Here is a 21,125-nt window from a genome sequence, read left to right on the forward strand (position 1 = left end):
AGGAATGAACAGCAAATGATAAGAGTCGAGGAGGAGGGGGGGGGGAGGGGGGGTTAGATCCTGATGATTCCGGACACGAAGTCGTATGGGATAGGATTGCTGTCCAGATATGTACGGCCACATCCAGGGCACGAAAAGTAACAGTAATGTCACTGATTTTTCGCAACGGGAAGAAATGGAAGAGTTCGATTATAAGCATTTCTTGTCCGAATAGAAATTCGAAATGTTCCGTGATTCCTCAAATGGTGTCCATCCCAGCTCTTGGTTACAACAATTCCATTATTCACTGTGTCCCCCTGGCCTAGTGGGTACAGAACCGAATTCATGCAGGGTTATTTAAAGTACCGGCCCTCCGAAAAAGATCACCTGGGAAGAGCGTTGTCGTACAGATAATTTTCCCAGGCGTATTTTATAGGCGTACTGATCCACGGCTGTGCTAGATTGCGCTGAATATGGTATAGTGACTTTACGAAATTACCGCCAGTCAGGATTCGTGAGTCCGGCGAGATTCTTTGAGCATATGGCTCAGAAAAATCGCTTTCAGTACAATGCGTAGAGCTCTGCCTACAGGTCTTGGGCATATAATCTTAGCTGCGAGATACAAAGATGATGTTGAAGATTCTGAAAGCCTACTCCAGGGACTGGAATACGTTGCAGGAGAAAATGCGTTGCTAAATAACCGACGTGATCCAAACTATAATGAACTGCCGCGACACCAAAACTTTCCTTCAAATAGGCGGTATCGACAAAATAACGATCGCTACAAATTCAAGGACAATCGTCGGTGAGAGAACCTGGGTTGAACTTACAGGGACAGACTTAAGGGAACAAATCTGCTATAGAGACGAGCTAAGAAACAGTGACCAATTTGTGATCCCACAAGATACGTTCCGCGGACCGATGTAGTAATCTGCCAGAGGGAAGGCCAGTTCCTCAGCAGTGACAGGTTTTGCTGGGAGAAGGGTACAGAGCAATGGAGTGGAAGCAGAGACGGAATGGGATATTTTCTTTTTCTTTGAGAAAAACATAAGAGGGATGGTTACAGAAGAAGTCTTCGAAAGAAAAGTTCCGGCAATAACCCCTGTCACATCGTCATCTGTGGGCCCAGCAATTTAATTTGCGTTTTTGACACTGGCAGCCCCTTTTCTATTATTAGTGAAGACACATTTATCCGACTTTTCCATTAAAAGAAGCCAAAGTTAAGGGAGCAATGTTCAAGAAAAGTATTGAGATAAAGAGAGTGTTTAAGTGTCGGGGCGTCGAGATTGAAATAAATTTGACAGTTGCACCATCGCTAACTGTCGATGTGATTTCGAGAGTCGATGTTTTGACTCTCCACCAAGCAACATTAGACTTGGGTTTAGGTGAAGCATCATTGAATATTAAGGGGATTGTTGACAGATTATAGTTTGTAGATTGTACGGTACGAGGCGAGACGGAAGTGGGTTGTCTTAAATTTCTTATGGAAGAAGAGTTGTGATCTGAAGTTGAACAAATTGACGGTGGTGAAGGCGGAAAAGCTACTTTGCTCTCTGAGCACCGCTGAGATGAGCTCCTTACAAATATGGTAGGAAAAAGTGTTAGAGATGGGAAAGGCGTTTCGGAGGTTGAGCGAAATTAATTGTACAGTGTCTTATATAAGTATGGAAAGGTGTTTTCTGATTCACCTGGTGCCATTAGTAATTTTGAATACGAATTTGCGGTAAGTGAGAACCAAAAGCTTTTTATTAGGCCCTACGCTATTCCCGTTGCGTTCAAAGCAAAGATGGAGAAGGAAATCCAAGATATGTGGCAAAATCTGTTACAGAAAGAGTGATCAGTTCCCTTAACACCCCCTACTGGGCGTTCCAAAAAGAGAGGGCATTTTTCGACTGGTTCTGGATTCGAGATAGAAAAATACAATCATTAATTTGACAGACTGATCAACCAGAGGGTTTGGAAGAGTTGTTGCAGAAGTTTCACGGAGTTTGATATCTTCATACACTTGCGTGAAAGCCACTGGAAATTTGTTCTGGTTTCCAAATGCCATCAGTATAATGCATTTTTCTATATCGGCAAAAGTTATCAATTCAAGGAGTTTACCTTTGGTCTCAGTGATTCTTCTACCGCATTTATTAGGAACCTGAACATGATCTTCTCATATGATTTAATGAATAGGATTATCTTGTATGTCGATGATATGTTGATAGCTGAAAAGCCATGGTCAGATCATAACGAAGTCTTTGGAAGATTACTAGCAGTTTGTAATCAGGTTAGAGTCACTGTCGACTTAGATAAATCGCAGATTGGTAAGCGTAGTATTAAATTATTAGGTCACATATGAAGTATCCTCCCAGATATGGAAAAGATTTAGGCAAAGAAAGAATTCTACGATTAATTTTATAAACGTTTTGTTAACTATATCGCATTGTCTACATCACGATTGTACAGGTTAATGGGAAAAAATGAAGCGTGGAACTGGGACGATTATGCACAAACAGAATCTGACGATATTAAGGACGCATAATTGTGGCCAAAATAGGTACGATGCCGACGCTTACCACAGTAGTACAAGTTTATATGCCGCCTAGCTACGCAGATGACGAAGAGATTGATGAAATGTATGATGAGACAAAATAAATTATTCAGATAGTGAAGGGAGACGAAAATTTAATAGTCACGGGTGACTGGAATTCGATAGTAGGAAAAGGAAGAGAAGGTTACGTAGTAGGTGAATATGGAATGGGAGTAAGGAATGAAAGAGGAAGCCGCCTGCTAGAATTTTGCACAGAGCATAACTTAATCATAGGTAACACTTGGTTCAAGAATCTTAAAAGAAGGTTGTTTACATGGAAGAAGCCTGGAGATACTGACAGGTTTCAGACAGGTTATATAATGGTAAGGCAGAGATTTAGGAACCAGGTTTTAAATTGTAAGACATTACCAGGGGCAGATGTGGACTCTGACCACAATCTATTGGTTATGAACTGCAGATTAAAACTAAAGAAACTGCAAAGAGGTGGAAATTTAAGGAGATGGGACCTAGATAAACTGACAGAACCAGAGATTGTAGAGAGTTTCAGAGAGAGCATTAGGGAACGATTAACAAGAATGGGTGAAAGAAATACAGTAGAAGAAGAATGGGTAGCTTTGAGAGATGAAATAGTGAAGGCAGCAGAGGATCAAATAGGTAAAAAGACGAGGGCTAATAGAAATGCTTGGGTAACAGAAGAGATACTGAATTTAATTGATGAAAGGAGAAAATTCAAAAATGCAGTAAATGAAGCAGACAAAAAGGAATACAAACGTCTCAAAAATGAGATCGACAGGAAGAGATGGCAGAAATAAAAACTTTGAGGTTCACCGATGACACTGTAATTCTGTCAGAGACAGCGAAGGACCTGGAAGAGCAGCTGAACGGAATGGACTGTGTCTTGAATGGAGGATATGAGATGAACATCAACAAAAGTAAAACAAGGATAATGGAATGTAGTCGAATGAAATCGGGTGATGCTGCGGGAATTAGATTAGGAAATGAGACGCCTAAAGTAGTAAATGAGTTTTGCTATTTGGGGAGCAAAATAACTGATTATGGTCGAAGTAGAGAGGATATAAAACGTAGACTGGCAATGGCAAAGAAAGCGTTTCTCAAGAAGAGAAATTTGTTAACACCGAGTATAGATTTTAAGTATTGAATAGAATTGGAGAGAATAGAAATTTGTGGCGCAACTTGACTAGAAGAAGGGATCAGTTGGTAGGACATGTTCTGAGATATCAAGGGATCACCAATTTAGTATTGGAGGGCAGCGTGGAGGGTAAAAATCGTAGAGGGAGACCAAGAGATGAATACACTAAACAGATTCAGAAGGATGTAGGTTGCAGTAGATACTGGGAGATGAAGAAGCTTGCACAGGATAGAGTAGCATGGAGAGCTGCATCAACCAGTCTCAGGACTGAAGACTACAACAACAAGAAGGGCATTTTAGTTAATGCAGCGATTCTATCACATATGGATGTCAATTAGATGTTTTTTCTAGTGACAAGTAGTTCATAGACAGGTCTTAATGCTCTTTCAATCCACAGACCTGGAAAACGACCTCCTTCGCGAGTAGAGTTCTTTCGCCATAAGAGGAGAAATATCCGGTGACAAAAGTTGAAGCACTTGCCTTTGTTTGCCCGAGTGAAAAATTTCGTTCCTTCCTACTCGGGAGAAATACTAAGGTATACACGGATCACTGAACTCTGCAGTTGTTGATGACAGCAAAACTAACATGTGAGAGGTTAGCTCGTTTGCCAACATTTGCAGGGGTACCAATTCACCACAGAGTACACGCCAGGGTGTAAGAACATTATAGCACACTGTCACGTAACGCAATCTGTTTGCCACACAGTCTTAAAGGCAACCAACGAGAGACTTACTGTTCTTAAAGAACGTGACCTTACAAGATTATGTAACATCTGCACTAGAACAACACACACTCTTGACCAAGAGAAAGGCCCGGTATTGAATGAGATAAAACGGAAATGATAACATGATGACAGTGACGGTGACGAATTTATTTCATGAAAAAATTGAGTCAGTGGATGAATATGGCGTTTCCACAGTACACGATGTTGAGCCGAGACAAGTGCATGTGGAAGACAATGAGAATGATAATGACAATAATGGTAACAACAGCAAAGAATGCAAGATATGAGGAGCGCTGATTCAGAATGCAGAGAACAGGATGTTCCGATCTGCTGTTTGATTTGTGAGGAAGAGCCTGAAGACAGCCCAGACTGGAGAACACTCATACATGGATTGTGATAGTTCAGTGACATTCCAATGAAGAAGTTTCTTTTATTTCTCGGGCAACTGCCTCTCGGTTTTTCCCAAGGCTTGGGTAAGATTTTCCGCAAAATGTGTCAGTGGACTCACGTTTACGTGCTGCACATACGTATTTATTATACCGGTTTTTCATCTGTTACATGTAAATAATTCTCAAGTAGGTTTTTGGTTTTAGTTTCTCCGTACTGAAATATGATGGTTCCATTACTTTATCGTGGATGTAAGCTTTGTTGTTTTCACTCTTACGACAGAGACACAAAGAATTATTTTCAGGTGCACTATTTGTTTTCATGAATTTTATCTTAATATCCTTGTCATATTTACCATGTTTTGCTGGGATTTGTATTAAATCAGCAATGACAGCTTTGTCCTCAGCGCAAAAATATCGGTTACCGAAAGAACAGCCTAATTTTACGTCCTTTTCTCATGAAAACTCCATGCCAAGTATACATTCGACTATGATGCCCCTCAAAATTAGGAACGGGCATAACATAAATCCATTTCCTATTACAACGAACGCCTGTGTGTGCCACTTGACACGCTGCCATTTTGCAGTCAGAGCTCTGGTTATACGGCAGTTCTGTACCAGTAAACCGACACTTTCTTTACCTAATATTTTGAAGAATCAGACCCAGTTGCACAAATTTTCTGGTCTTTACCAGGTTTCGGCTAAATTAATCTAGCCTTCTTCAGAAATATAAAATTACTATAACATGCTTCTGAAGAAGGCTAGATTAATTTAGCCGAAACCTGATAAAAACCAGAAAATTTGTGCAACTGGGGCTGATTCTTCACAGTTGCTGACGGGACTGCAATATGCTAAAAATTCTTAACTTTCTGTACCTCTTTAATCTTGTTATATGCATTCTGTGATGTAACATTAACACAGCGACCTGTGTCTAGAAAAACTGAAGTAAGTACTTGCCAGAGCTATAGCATGTACCGAAGGCTGAACTAATACTTGCGGGTTCATCTCTTATATGAATTCTGTCATTGTATCTTAACACATTAATGTGACTACCCTGACTGCCCACAGTCCGCGGAACTACCATCATTGGAGGGGTTACTGTGAGCAGAATTAGCCTGAATAAGCTTTGTTATTGGGAGTCGGTCGTGGCTCATTGGTCACTTCAATAATACTTACCGACAGGTGATGCAAGGTGGACCATGGTGCGTCTGTTATTCTGCAGGTAAGTATTATTCACATCCCTTCAGTTTAGGTTTGCATTATGTGAATTCCAGTAACCGTTGTTGTTGCGTCTATAGAACTGTGCATCCCCGTTTCCCTGATAACTAGGACGATATCGATTATCGTACCTTCTTCTGTGATTATTTAGATTCGGTGGGCGGAGGCTCGCACGTAGTGCGTCATAGCCGGGTGACGTAGGAGGTGACGTCACTAGGGCAGTACGATATTCATTCGGCTGTCCTGAATTATGGTTCTCTACTAGAGGATTTGCTGTGATGCACTGTTGGGGCAGTTATTGTTTATTCTGACTGACCTTTGTGCTTTCATAGGGCTCTATGGAGTAAAATACAGACATGAAATGCTCTGGGTTATTATCCGGTACATGTGCTAATTTCTCGCAGATGTCTAAAAGCAACTTTGCCTTATTTATAAACGAGTTTTTTCTCTGTATTGCTCAGAATATCTATGGAGGCAACCCTGTTTAGCATGAAATGATTGAGAAATGAATACCTGTTATCTAAGCTTTTCCTGACCAGTATTTAGATAAGAATGCTTTTTCAAATTGTACATTTGTTTGCCTAGATTCAGCTGTTTGAATTCCCCAAAGGGCGTTATCACCCTGAATAAAGCCTATTGTGAAGTGAATGTCTTGCTGTTCACACCAGAACTGAGGTAACACACCTTTGAAAACCTTTATGAACACAACTCGGTGTGGGGGTTAATTCACTTCGTTACGGCACATGGGAGGGGGGGGGGGGCGGTACACAGCAGAACTATCACATTTCCTACTAGCAGTCGGTGGGGTGCCCACAGCTATTACTATAACTGCAGACAATTCCTTTTGCACAGTTGTGAATTAAGTTGTAACTTGGTCACGCCATTCCGACAGATCTTTGCTTAGAATATATTTTATCTGTAATAATTCTGACTTTGATTCACCAGGACTGTCCTGTTTAGACATCGCTGCTGTAACCGATTCATTAATCACACGGTCTAATTCTGAATCCAGTACACTACTAAGTTCTACGTCCTTGTACAGAATCTACGGCGAGAAGTCATCAACATTGTGCTTGCACTGATCATCGAATTATTTCTGTACTTCAGCCTCAGCTCTTCCGTAAAAGATTAGCTTTAATTTCTGATTTTAGTACATTATCTTTCAAATGCTTTTGTTCCTTCGGCAAAGAACATATCGTTTGCGGAAGAACTTTATAGACCGTTTTTAGTTGTGTAATTTCACCTCTTAAAGCACTGCACTGTAGTTATAAATTATTAAAATTATTATTCAGTTTTGTTAGATCATTGCATTGGTTTTTCTAATTGCACAGATATGTTGTTAAAACGCAATTGTTGTTCAGTTTGAAGATCTTTTATACTTTCTTCCATTGACCGAAAACTTCGTAACAGCTGCACAGTAGTAACAATGAGCTGATCAATTATTTGGACTTTCGGTTCACGTGAAGTATGTTCCACTGAAACATTTACTTCGCATGAAAAATTATCGGGCTAAGTAATTACGTTACTTACACTAACTTCTTACTGACATTCTTCCCCCTTCCTAATCGGCCTATTGTATTGTCATATAAATGAACGTGATCACGTATGCCTAATAAAATTTTACAACGAATATGGCTATCGTTACTGAAGGAAAATAATACCGGTTAGTAGGAATAAAGTGTACAACAGACCGTACTGAAGAAATAATCTATTCTAAACCTAATATAAATACGGATAACAATTTTGAAAAGGGTGGAATTTAATGCAATCGTTCACGAACGACGCAGGAGGGGGGGGGGGGGGGGGGGGGGGGCACGGTAATATTTAATGCAAACAATACTGATCAGAAAAAAAGGGATAATTAAACGGTCGACAGCTCACTAGGGCAATGAATATCCAAAATCTTCAGGAAGGCAGTGGCAAAGAAAATTAAGTAAATAATTACTGGCGTGGCAGCACGATGTTGTCAGTCTTTTCGACAACACAACAGCTCACGTGAAAATAAATGAATCAGAAAGCACTGGGTTTACAGTTACTTATTCTGAAAAACCAAATTTTGAAAGCAAAGTTAAATGAAGCTTCTGGTTTAATAAAGGGCTGACTGTAACTGAAACGTCGTAACGTCAGCATAACATAATGCAAAATTTGGAAAAAAGGCAAGGAATTTACTTTTAATTACGGAAAGATCGAATAGAATTTACTTTAAGCAAATGAACAACTGATTTATTTCAGTGTAAGAACAATAACATATGCAACGAGCCAGCAGAAATCACTCGATAAGGTCACTACAGAATAAATGAAACTGCACACTCTTAATGTGTGCTGTATCTTTAGTTACTAGTTTTGCAAGTGAAATATTACCGTACTTTAAGTTAATACTCCAACAGAATTTAGACAAACTGGTCATCAACAAACAAAGAAAACTGGCAGCAAATAGTTAATCAATTTTCATACATTTTACTACATTCGGTGATTGCATGGAAAGGAAAGGGGCTTTGCTTGATAATAAAGTCTGAGGACGATTACACCACAGGTCACGTTAAAGTTCCAACTGTTGCAGGTTATTATTCAAGAAAGTTAGGTATTAAAGTTTGTTAAGGAAATTTCATTCGGTAATGCCCGTACAATATTAGTTATATTTTGTCAGTTACCAGGCTTACGGTATTGCAGCTTTGCGGACGAAGAAGAGTGATGAGATGCTGCTGTCGCTGCTGTTGGTTGGGAACCCGAGTCGTTCCCAGAGCCACGGATAATTATGGGACAGGCAACAGCTAGAACTGCAGTCTCCACCGCCTGTTCACTCCTACTTGCTCTCAATACCCACTGGTTAATAAAGTAGGTGCGCCTACACTGGCGCGATCATAGCTGCACATTGCGTCTGCGGGAGTGCCCATCAAACGTTTCTGCAGTGTTTCAAGACTCAAGTTTCTGTGTCCTCCCTCTGCTCGCAGCGCGACGGAGACTCTGTATATTGAAAGATAAACAACGGCACAGGTGCTGCCATTTCGTCGTTGCTATCGATACATTGAAATCAAGTTCCCTTGGCGGTTACCCAGCAATTTACAATATTTACATCGTAATTACAATCAATTACGTACGTTCACAAATAAATACACTATTGCATCATCCATTTACGTGTTAAATACAGTTTCTGTAATAAAGCTTACAGATTTAGAAACAGTAGTATATAAAAGTTATGAAGAGATACTAAACAGCGAAAGATTTTGGATGGTGCACAAGGTATTTTATCTGCATTTTCGGGGTTACACGTGTTCGGACGCCAGCGTCAGATATAGGAATTGTAATTTACTCTTTCTGATAACTAGTTAAGCTGCCACGAACCTGACGTAATTGTTATTGTACTGTGTGTCGACTCTATCGAGACATGTTGCTTTGTGGTTTCAGATTAGGAAAATTTCGGACCTATGTTAGCCAGCCTTGAGCTCTTATTTATTGTAGTTTCTGTGGTAATTGTTGTTGTTTGGGTTGTGTTATTTGATCATTGTGGCTCAATTTGGACACCCGTAAATTATTGTAGTGCTGATCTACAATTTAAATTTTTCGATTTCATAGAAGATACGAGAAAAAATTTGGAGAAGTGTGAACGCACGGTAAAGTTAAACAGATTTATTTTGGCTGTAGTTTTTTTTAATTGCGTAAAAATTTTTCATCTGAAATTTGTGCACCTCTGAGAAGGATTTTTTTTCTGAAATTGTTACTAAATTTATTACTGGTCTTCGACTGTTTCATTCCGGTACCAGCACCATACCACTCAAAACCTAGCACACTACCGCCACAAATCTTTAAATTCAAACTAGTAGCTTTCCACTAGTGTCGAATCGAACCAGCCTGATAATCGTCACACTGTTTTAGTTAATTGCAGGAGCATATATATAATTGACGACTAATTTCTCAGTTACGTTTTTTGTTATACTCAATAAACTAACGAGAAACGCTATAAAAATGTGCTCTGTTCTAGTATAAATAAATTAAAATTTGTCAGGATATCATTACGACAAAAGTCTAATTTAATAAAACAAATACTACCTGTAACACGAGCCTGCCCAAAACATGAGAAATTGGCAAGGTACTGCGCACTTTTGAGCCTGATATAGTCTGTGTACACGCGAAGTCCTGGGTCCTACCGAAGAAGCATTTTGGGATTGCCGGGATTATACAGGGTGGTCCATTGATAGTGATCGTGAAAAATATCTCACGAAATAAACATCAAACAAAAAACTACAAAGAACGAAACTCGTCTAGCTTGAAGGGGGAAACCAGATGGCGCTATGGTTGGCCCGCTAGATGGCGCTGCCATGGGTCAAACGAATATGAATTGCGTTTTTTTTAAATAGGAACCCCCATCTTTTATTACATATTCGTGTAGTGCGTAAAGAAATATCAATGTTTTAGTTGGACCACTTTTTTCGCTTTGTGATACATGGCTCTCTAATAGTAACAAACCTATAAGTACGTGGTATCACGTAACATTCCGCCAGTGCGGACGGTATTTGCTTCGTGATACATTACCCGTGTTAAAATGGACCGTTTACTAATTGTGGGAAAGGTCGATATCGTGTTGATGTATGGCTCTTGTGATCAAAATGCCCAACGGGCGTGTGCTTTATTTGCTGCTCGGAATTCCTGGACGACATCATCCAAGTGTCCGGACCGTTCGCCGGATAGTTACGTTATTTAAGGAAACAGGAAGTGTTCAGCCACATGTGAAAAGTCAACCACGACCTGCAACAAATGATGATGCCCAAGTAGGTGTTTTAGCTGCTGTCGCGGATAATCCGCACATCAGTAGCAGACAAATTGCGCGAGAATCGGGAATCTCAAAAACGTCGGTGTTGAAATTACTACATCAACATCGATTACACCCGTATCATATTTCTATGCACCAGGAATTGCTTGGCGACGACTTTGAACGTCGTGTACAGTTCTGCCACTGGGCACAAGAGAAATTACGGGACGATGACAGATTTTTTGCACGCGTTCTATTTAGCGACGAAGTGTCATTCACCAACAGCGGTAACGTAAACCGGCATAATATGCACTATTGGGCAACGGAAAATTCACGATGGCTGCGACAAGTGGAACATCAGCAACCTTGGCAGATTAATGTATGGTGGGGCATTATGGGAGGAAGGATAATTGGTCCCCAGTTTATCGATAGCAATCTAAATGGTGCAATGTATGCTGATTTCCTACGTAATGTTCTACCGATGTTACTACAAGATGTTTCACTGCATGACAGAATGGCGATGTACTTCCAACATGATGGATGTCCGCTACATAGTTCGCGTGCGGTTGAAGCGGTATTGAACAGCATATTTCATGACAGGTGGATTGGTCGGCGAAGCACCATACTATGGCCCGCACGTTCACCGGATCTGACGTCCCCGGATTTCTTTCTGTGGGGAAAGTTGAAGGATATTTGCTATCGTGATCCACCGACAACGCCTGACAACATGCGTCAGCGCATAGTCAATGCATGGGCGAACATTACGGAAGGCGAACTACTCGCTGTTGAGGGGAATGTCGTTACACGTATTCCCAAATGCATTGAGGTTGACGGACATCATTTTGAGCATTTATTGGATTAATGTGGTATTTACAGGTAATAACGTTGTAACAGCTGTAAGTAGGCTGTTTAGGTTTTCTTATTGGTAACGCCACGTAGCGCTCTGTATGAAAATCACTGGCTGTGCTGTGTGCAGTCTGTGGCTGCTTTGCATTGTCGTCGGCTATTGTAGTGTTGGGCAGCTGGACGTTAACAGCGCGTAGCGTTGCGCAGTTGGAGGTGAGCCGCCAGCAGTGATGGATGTGGGGAGAGAGATGGCGGAGTTTTGAAATTTGTAAGACTGGTTGTCATGAACTGCTATATATATTATGAGTTTTGAACACTAGTAAGGTAAATACATTGTTTGTTCTCTATCAAAATCTTTCATTTGCTAACTATGCCTATCAGTAGTTAGTGCCTTCAGTAGTTTGAATCTTTTATTTAGCTGACAGTAGTGGCGCTCGCTGTATTGTAGTAGTTCGAGTAACGAAGATTTTTGGTGAGGCAAGTGATTTGTGAAAGGTATAGGTTAATGTTAGTCAGGGCTATTCTTTTGTAGGGATTTCTGAAAGTCAGATTGCGTTGCGCTAAAAGAATATTGTGTGTCAGTTTAAGCACAGTCATGTATAATTGTTCAAAAGGGGACGTTTCATATGGTATTACTCTGTTAATCTAGTTTTACTACTGATTTATTTTTCTTGTTTGCTGCGCATTGCCTTATATTAGTTGTAATATTGCATTTGCTTTGCTAATTTATGCTGCTTGCTTTGCCATTTGTATTTTTTATCATTGCTGTTTGTGTTAATTGTTTTGTGCTGCTGCATTGCCTCGTTCCTTAGTTTAGCATCTGAGCTCAGTAGATTTGAGTTAGCTTAAGATGGGGTAGGCTATATGAGAGAACGAGTTGTGATGAATTGCAAGAAATGCATTGAGAAGTTATATGAAAAAGATTTGGGCCAAAATGAGTATTGTACACTGAGAAATAACTATTTTGAAAGAAATATGAATAGAATACAGAAAGCAACTATAGATAGGACTTTTTGAGAATAATGATGAATGAAGGGAGATCTCCAAAAAGTAAAGAAAGTTTTGCTTACAAAATACTGCAGTAAAACAAACCATGTCCTTTCCTTTTGTATTATTCCGCTATGTGTTTGTGTACCCTTGTGTATTTGGTATTTGTGTTCTTCCTGTCTTTATGTGTTTAGCTGATATGAGTTATGTTGTGGAATTTTTCTAATAATACGTTATTTTCTTTGTAAAGATGTTTAGACATATTTATCTGTTCTGTTTTGTTGCTCATATGTGAAGTTGATGTTTCAAAAGTTATTCTGATCTTTATGTATGTACTTATGTCATAATTCTTGTAACACTGATGTGCATGTTTATTTCTATTCTTTTGTAAAGCCCCTATTACTACAAATGTTATCTGTATTATTATGTTCTTTAATGATGTATTTTGTACCTTTGTTATTGTATTCTTATGTTATAAAATTGTAATTGACACCAGTTCATCAAATTAAGTAACTTGTAAGTTACATTTCACTGCACACGTTTCAGTTGGTCATAGTATATGGACAATATGTGAGAAGTAGGGACTGTTAGTGTTTGCACGTGTGTTAATAATTCATCAAGGGACTGGATAACAGCATTGCTGGTTCTGAGGACAATTCCAAAAACTTTGTGAGTGCACAAGTGGTGGTTATGGACTTGCTATATTATCTGCAAGACTCTTCAATGGTGATTGTGCACCTGCACAGTCACAACAGATGGCTGCTGGCCATCTCTACAAGGACTGCAGTGGGTCTACTCTGTGATGACCTACCTACCAATAGTCTTCAAAACTTCGAATGACTATGTTGTGGGTTTGCTCTGTTGTGGCCCATTACCTGTCTGCATGTCAAGAGTCAGCACTGTCTTTTCCTTGGAAAGACAACACTACTTCTTCAAGACTGCATGGAAATCCACTACTTCCATGTGCATTTTCTTCTACTGCTCAGACTTTGAGAAAAACACTGCTATTTTACTGTGATGAACGATCAGGACTGTCTTTATAGACTGTGAGAAAATTTTAGCTTTTGACCAACATTGTATCAATAAGTGTGTGCCTTTGATTTCTTTGTTATTGTACTTATAAAAATTTTTATCAAATCATGATTGGCCACTGCCCAAAACAATTTGTAAAATTTTTTGTTGGGAGCATGGGGGCTATGTAAGTAGGCTGTTTAGGTTTTCCTATTGGTAACGCCACGTAGCGCTCTGTATGAAAATCACTGGCTGTGCTGTGTGCAGTCTGTGGCTGCTTTGCATTGTTGTTGGCTGTTGTAGTGTTGGGCAGCTGGACATTAACAGCGCGTAGCGTTGCGCAGTTGGAGGTGAGCCGCCAGCAGTGGTGGATGTGGGGAGAGAGATGGCGGAGTTTTGAAATTTGTAAGACTGGTTGTCATGAACTGCTATATATATTATGACTTTTGAACACTAGTAAGGTAAATACATTGTTTGTTCTCTATCAAAATCTTTCATTTGCTCACTATGCCTATCAGTAGTTAGTGCCTTCAGTAGTTTGAATCTTTTATTTAGCTGACAGTAGTGGCGCTCGCTGTATTGCAGTAGTTCGAGTAACGAAGATTTTTGGTGAGGCAAGTGATTTGTGAAAGGTATAGGTTAATGTTAGTCAGGACCATTCTTTTGTAGGGGTTTCTGAAAGTGAGATTGCGTTGCGCTAAGAAAATATTGTGTGTCAGTTTAAGCACAGTCATGTATAATTGTTCTAAGGGGACGTTTCACAGCATGCGTTCTCAGAAATGATAAGTTCACAAAGGTACATGTATCACATTGTAACGACCGAAATAAAATATTCAAACGTACCTACGTTCTGTATTTTAATTTAAGAAACCTACTTGTTACCAAGTATTCGTCTAAAACTGTGAGCCATATTTTTTTGTGACTATTACAGCGCCATCTACCACAAAGCGAAAAAAGTGGTCCAACTAAAGCATTCATACTTCTTTACGTACTACACGAATATGTAGTAAATAATGGGTGTTCCTATTTTAAAAAAAAGGAACTGATATCCATTTGATCTATGGCAGCGCCATCTAGCGGGCCAACCATAGCGCCATCTGGTTTCCCCATTCAAGCTAGAAAAGTATCGGTTTTTGTAGTTTTTTCCTTTGACGCTTATTATTTCGTAAGATATTTGGCCTGGTCACGATCAATGTACCACCCTGTATATACACAGTACAGACACATTGATGTACCCACCTGTCAAAAACCTGAGTAACCACCTTTTGCCGCGTGGACATGCAGACAGAGAGTTGTTCAGGTTCTGTAGGGTACGGAGACGGATCTGAAGCCTTGTCAATTGCAGTACCGTGGTGAGCTGCTGGGATTCTCGATTGAGAGAGGAACCCTGGTGCATACACCGGGATCGAGGGGGTGCCACAGATTCCCGATTGGGTTTAAATCTGGAGAGTCTGGTGGCCAGGGCAGTATAGTAAACTCATCCTGGTGTTCTTCGAACCACCCACATAAACAGCAAGCTGAGCGGCATGTTGCATTTTCCTGCTGGCAGGCGCCATCATGCCAAGGAAAAACAAACTGCATGTATGGATGGCCATGGTTCCCAAGGACCGGTGCATCCTTGTGTTGATTCACTGTGCCTCCCAGAATAATGAGATCACTCAGGGAATTCCTTCTCTGGCCGTGACCCTTCTGACTCTTTCATTGTGCCTCCCAGAACAATGAGATCACTCAGGGAAACCCTTCTCTCACCTTGACCCTTCTGACGATTGTTTCATTGTGCCTCCCAAATAAGGAGATCACTTAGGGAAGCCCTTCTCTCGCCTTGAACCTTCCAACAATTGTTTCATTGTGCCTCCCAGCATAATGAGATCACTCAGGGAAACCCTTCTCTCGCCTTGAACCTTCCAACGATTGTTTCATTGTGCCTCCCAGAATAATGAAATCACTCAGGGAAACCCTTCTCTCACTTTGACCCTTCTGACAATTGTTTCATTGTGCCTCCCAGAATGATGAGATCACTCAGGGAAACCCTTCTCTCGCCTTGACCCTTCCAAAGATTGTTTCGTTGTGCCTCCCAAATAATGAGATCACTCAGGGAATCCCTTCTCTCGCCTTGACCCATCTGACGATTGTTTCATTGTGCCTCCCAGAATAATGAGATCACTCAGGGAAACCATTCTCTCACCTTGACCCTTCTGACAATTATTTCATTGTGCCTCCCAGAATAATGAGATCATTCAGGGAATTCCTGCTCTGGCCTTGACCCTTCTGACGATTGTTTCATTGTGCCTCCCAGAATAATGACATCACTCAGGGAAACCCTTTTCTCACCTTGACCCTTCCAAAGATTGTTTCATTGTGCCTCCCAAATAATGAGATCACTCAGGGAATCCCTTCTTCTCTCCTTGACCCTTCTGACGATTGTTTCATTGTGCCTCCCAAATAATGAGATCACTCAGGGAATCCCTTCTCTCGCCTTGACCTTTCTGACGATTGTTTCATTGTGCCTCCCAGAATAATGAGATCACTCAGGGAATCCCTTCTCTCGCCTTGACCCTTCTGACGATTGTTTCATCGTGTCTCCCAGAATAATGAGATCACTCAGGGGAACCCTTCTCTGGCCTTGACCTTCCGACGATTGTTGCACGGTGTTTCCTTTTATACATTTCTAGCCGTACACGCCAACGGCTATCTGTCCTATGGAGCACAAAACGTGGTTCACCTCAAAAGACCACCTTACACAGTGGATGACCAATTGCGGTACTGGTGTGCAAATGCCAGCCTTCATCGCCGATGAACAGCAATAAACATGGGTGCATGAACTAGGTGCCTACTGCGGGGTCCCAGACACAACAGCGTTCGCTCATCTGTCTTTGAGGAGGCGCGTTCATACCCCCATGGTTCACCTGGTTGGTCATTTGCTCAACAACTGCACGTCTGTTCGCCTGGACGCATCTCTACAGCTGTCGTTCACGCGTGTCATTTACGGCCTGTGCTGCACTGCAGTTGTCTCGGCGCCACTTTCCGATAGCGCCATTTTGCCACGCGCGGTATACTTTAACCATGGGAGCACGCGAACAATTCACAGTTTCGGAAATGTTTCCACCCTAAGCGCAAAATCCAATGATCGTGCCCTCCTGGACGTCAGATAAATCGCTCAATTTCCGCATTACAACAACTACGCTGTTTTCGGCCTACCTTCGACATCCATTACATACCCTCCATTGCTAGTGCTGCCGCCTGCCGTCTGTGAGTGGTTACTGCACGATGACGTCGAACATAGGCGGTGGTCACATTAAAGTGACTGGACGGTGTTAAAAACTTGCAGGAAGAATAGTTCCTAAAAGAAGCCCAGTTAACAAATTATTCAATGCCACACATAATTATTGGAATTTTCTGTACTCAAAAAACTAGTATGTGTGTCAGGATAAGCAAAAAATATGAGTTTTAAAAAGGTGACAAAGTCGCAGATTACGACATTTTTCACCTCTAGATCAGGGGGTACTAAATCGAAACTGTGATGAGACTTAAAACTTGGAAGTTAAGATATCCTTTTCGACCTGGAAGCTTACAGCTCGTTGAGGGAAGGAAGTAAAAAACAGACAAAATGTTTAGGCCTTTTACGAGATTAGAACCTACAATAATGCAGCATTTGCAGCACAAAGCGGCCGAGCTGCTCTTTTCTTTTCACCGGCCTGGGGTTCGAACCTGGGATCTGCTGCTTACTCTTTTCCCCTACACCTCTCCACATCAGCCGTTGGGTCCTAACAGACACAGTACCCCCAAAACCTGTCTAATCTACAAACAAAACAGAATTTAATGCCACCTCCACTTTCCTCTAAAAGCTAATTAGGATGGGTTTCTGCCATCATTTCAGACTCTTCCCGGAAAGAAAAGCGTAAAATGCTTCCATTCGTTCTGTAAAAAAAGAAGGGAGAGAGTAAATGGCAGAATGCTTTTTAATTTTTTTTATGACTTTTTTCCCGAAGGTGTCTAGCAACCAGATAGTGTCGTCGTCTTCTCTTTCATCAAGGACAAAACAACCTATAATTTACGGTTGATGTTTCATATAAATCTATTCTCAGCTACAACAAAATGGCTCTGAGCACTATAAGACTTAACTTCTGAGGTAATCAGTCCCCTAGAACTTAGAGCTACTTAAACCTAACTAACCTAAGGATATCATACACATCCATGCCTGAGTCAGGATTCGAACCTCTGAGCGTAGCGGTCGGGCGGTTACAGACTAGAGCGCCTAGAACCGTTCGGCCACCCCAGCCGGCCCTCAGCTATACCTTCCAACTCTTCTCACAGCTGCTACATCCCAATACTCTACAGGATGCGTAAACAACGACCCCAAGTAATTCGCAAAGAGCGAACCATGCGACGCCTTGCGCCGTAAAACCGTGTATTTGCTCGTTAAGTAGTGCCAAAAATCTAACAAGTCTGCAACGCCCTCACTGAGAAAGGTATGACAACGCCATACCTGTAACTCATAACATTAGATTGAGTAGCAGGGTAATAAGTGACATAGCCGCGCGGGATTCTTCAGAAAGTCAAACATTAAGTCTCCTCACACCACACCGGTGTTACTTATGTTTCAATGTTTGACTTTTGAAGAACATTGTGTTTTATATTTTAATGTATGACTTGAGCAACTCAGGTCTTAAATCACTGTACATCTTTGACGATATCTTCTTCATGTAATTACCTTACCTTCTGATGAAGTCACCCTTAGAGGTGACGAAACCTGGTCAAGGTATATAGAAAACCTATGCAACCCGTTGGCTGATTTTTTACATATTTTTCAAATTTGTTTATACGGTTGCTGCAAACGTCAGCCATGTTCAAAGTTGTATAAAATGAACGGTTATTCGAATAAGGAGATATACCGGGCTCTTCATCCTGGGGACAGAATCAGGGTCAACAGGAAAATACGACCAGCAAACGAGCAAGCTTTTATTAGTAAGATTACAAATCCTACTGGGAAAGTGTTGGGCAAGTGTGCACTTGAAACTATTTCCAGACCCACTAGGAAAATATTTAAGAACGGTGAAAGATTAAGACATCCTTTGGCTACACCAGATCTACTATATACTGGCACCGCGAAAAGAAGTTTTAACACCAACTTGGTTGAGCATGAGAGAAGTTACAGCTTGGCACATAAGGATAAATTAGCCGTTGAAAGGTGGCTACACTGAGCCACAGCGCCAGAGAATGCGCCAAAGAGTATTATTTAGCCGCCTCCACTGGCAGTTCTTGTCGAGAAGTCGTGGTGGAGAGTGCTTATCGAGATGTGGTAGTAGTGAGTCGGTGTTGAGATGTTGTAGTAGGGAGTGCTTGTTCCATGTTTCATGCAGCTGTTTGATGGGCTAGACAGCAGATGTTGTTCGAATGGAGATATTGTAATGATCAGAGTGCTTTTCGTCAATATATATGAAGGTAAAAAAAATTCCCTTTTCTTTTTATTATTTCAATGTCTTAAATAATGCGTCATTAAAGGTTCAGTCAACAGAGCATCTGGCTTGTGTTCTTGTATTAGAGTGTAATTCTGGTTTTCTTGCGCAATTATAGTATTTCTATTTTTTTAATTACTTCAGTATAAATGGTATTTAAAATTTCTTGTCTTGTTGAAGAAGAACCGTGCCAGATGTGTACGTTGAATCACACTCCCACACACAGAACAGTTACACTTGTGCTTTGGTTTCGTACTTTTTATAGCTGCTGGGGACTTAATTAATTAATTGTGTTAACGGAAATTTTCTTTCATTCTTTGTTGTTATTCTATGCAGTCAGATTGCGCACTAATACCAGTCAGGGCCAACCGTTTACGAGACTTCGTAATCGGACATACAACTACTAAAAATTAAAAGTATTTGCATTTCATTCCATATTTATATAATTAATCCCCCATGCACCGTAGCGGAACATGTGTACCAAGAGAGTAATCGTGAAATAAAATTCACTGAGACGAGCGTCATGCCGAAACATCGCACTATCATATTCGCGAGTATAGAGAGTCTGTTGACACTAATAAACACTGTAATAATTTTAACAGAAAAGAGGAACGTGCCAAATTAGGTAAAATACGGATGTCGACTTTGCACCGACAAAATTACGATCGATTACGTTCAGTCGAGAATGATGGAACCACCAGAGGCAGGCGTAGTTAGCGTCACAAGATAGACTGTCGTGCTCTGTGCTACCTGTACAGGTTGGTCTGAAACGCTCTGGAAAGCTTCCAGGGCTGTTTCAAGGTAGGTTTCGCTGAGAAATAATTGTTAAGAAAAAAGTTTCAATAAGTTGCACCGTTCCCGAGTTAATTAGCGTTGAAGCTTGCCGGTCAAGTCGCCGCGAGCGCGTATTCAACGAAGACTGTGTGGCCAGACGTGTTCTTCGTTTGGTTTCCTAAAACGGAACAAGAGAACAATACTAAAATTGGACGAGGGACGGCAGTAGAGAGCGAATCCGAGCCAATGGCTGAGCAGTCTCGTGGCGCCAACATTTACGCTAAGAGGACATCTGACACTAATTGTACCTGGCGGGCCTCTTCAATTTCCCCGCACAACGGCCTGTCTGGCTAAATTCACTGTTAATTAACTAGGAAATGGCGCGCTACGCATTGAATTATTTCTCAGCACAACCTACCTGCAATACCTGTACCAGCTTTTCCGTATGTTTCTGTCCACGCTGCACGTTCGGCGCACCCTCCGGTTCTAATTGCAGTTCGCTGCTTTACTCCGATAGCCAGACGCGAAACGTCAGGGGAAAGCTTTACGTATCGACCACGGCCCGTCAGCCTGAAATTTTAGGTGAAGCTGTCATAATCTGCTCGTTAAGGTGTATAATCTCACACTGAGAGCTGAACCCAGCAAGTCTAGTATTACAGTTCGAAACTGTTTATACACTATGTGATCAAAAGTATCCGGACACCTGACTGAAAATGACTTATAAGTTCGTGGTGCTCTCCATCGGTAATGCTGCAATTCAGTATGGTGTTGGCCCACCTTTAGTCTTGATGACAGCTTCCACTCTCGCAGGCATACGTTCAGTCAGGTGCTGGAAGGTATCTTGGTGAATGGCAACCCGTTCTTCACGGAGTGCTGCACTAAGGAGAGGAATCCATGTCGGTCGGTGAGGACCGGCACGAAGTCGGCGTTCCAAAACATCCCAAACGTGTTCTATAGGATTCAGGTCAGGCTTCTGCGCAGGCCAGTCCGTTACAGGGATGTTACTGACGTGAAACCACTCCGCCACAGGCCGTGCATTAAGAACAGGTGTTCGATCGTCTTGAAAGATGCAATCGTTATCCCCAAATTGCTCTTCAACAATGGGAAACAAGAAGGTGCTTAAAACATCAATGTGGGCCTGTGCTGTGATAGTTCCACGCAAAACAACAAGGGGTGAGAGCCCCCTCCATGAAAAACACGACCACACCATAACACCACCGCCTCCGAATTTTACTGTTGGCACTACACACGCTGGCATTCGCCATACCCACACCCTGCCATCGGATCGCCACATTGTGTGCCGTGATTCGA

This window comes from Schistocerca serialis, chromosome 4 (assembly GCF_023864345.2).
Source record: "Schistocerca serialis cubense isolate TAMUIC-IGC-003099 chromosome 4, iqSchSeri2.2, whole genome shotgun sequence".
In the NCBI taxonomy this organism is placed as follows: domain Eukaryota; kingdom Metazoa; phylum Arthropoda; class Insecta; order Orthoptera; family Acrididae; genus Schistocerca; species Schistocerca serialis.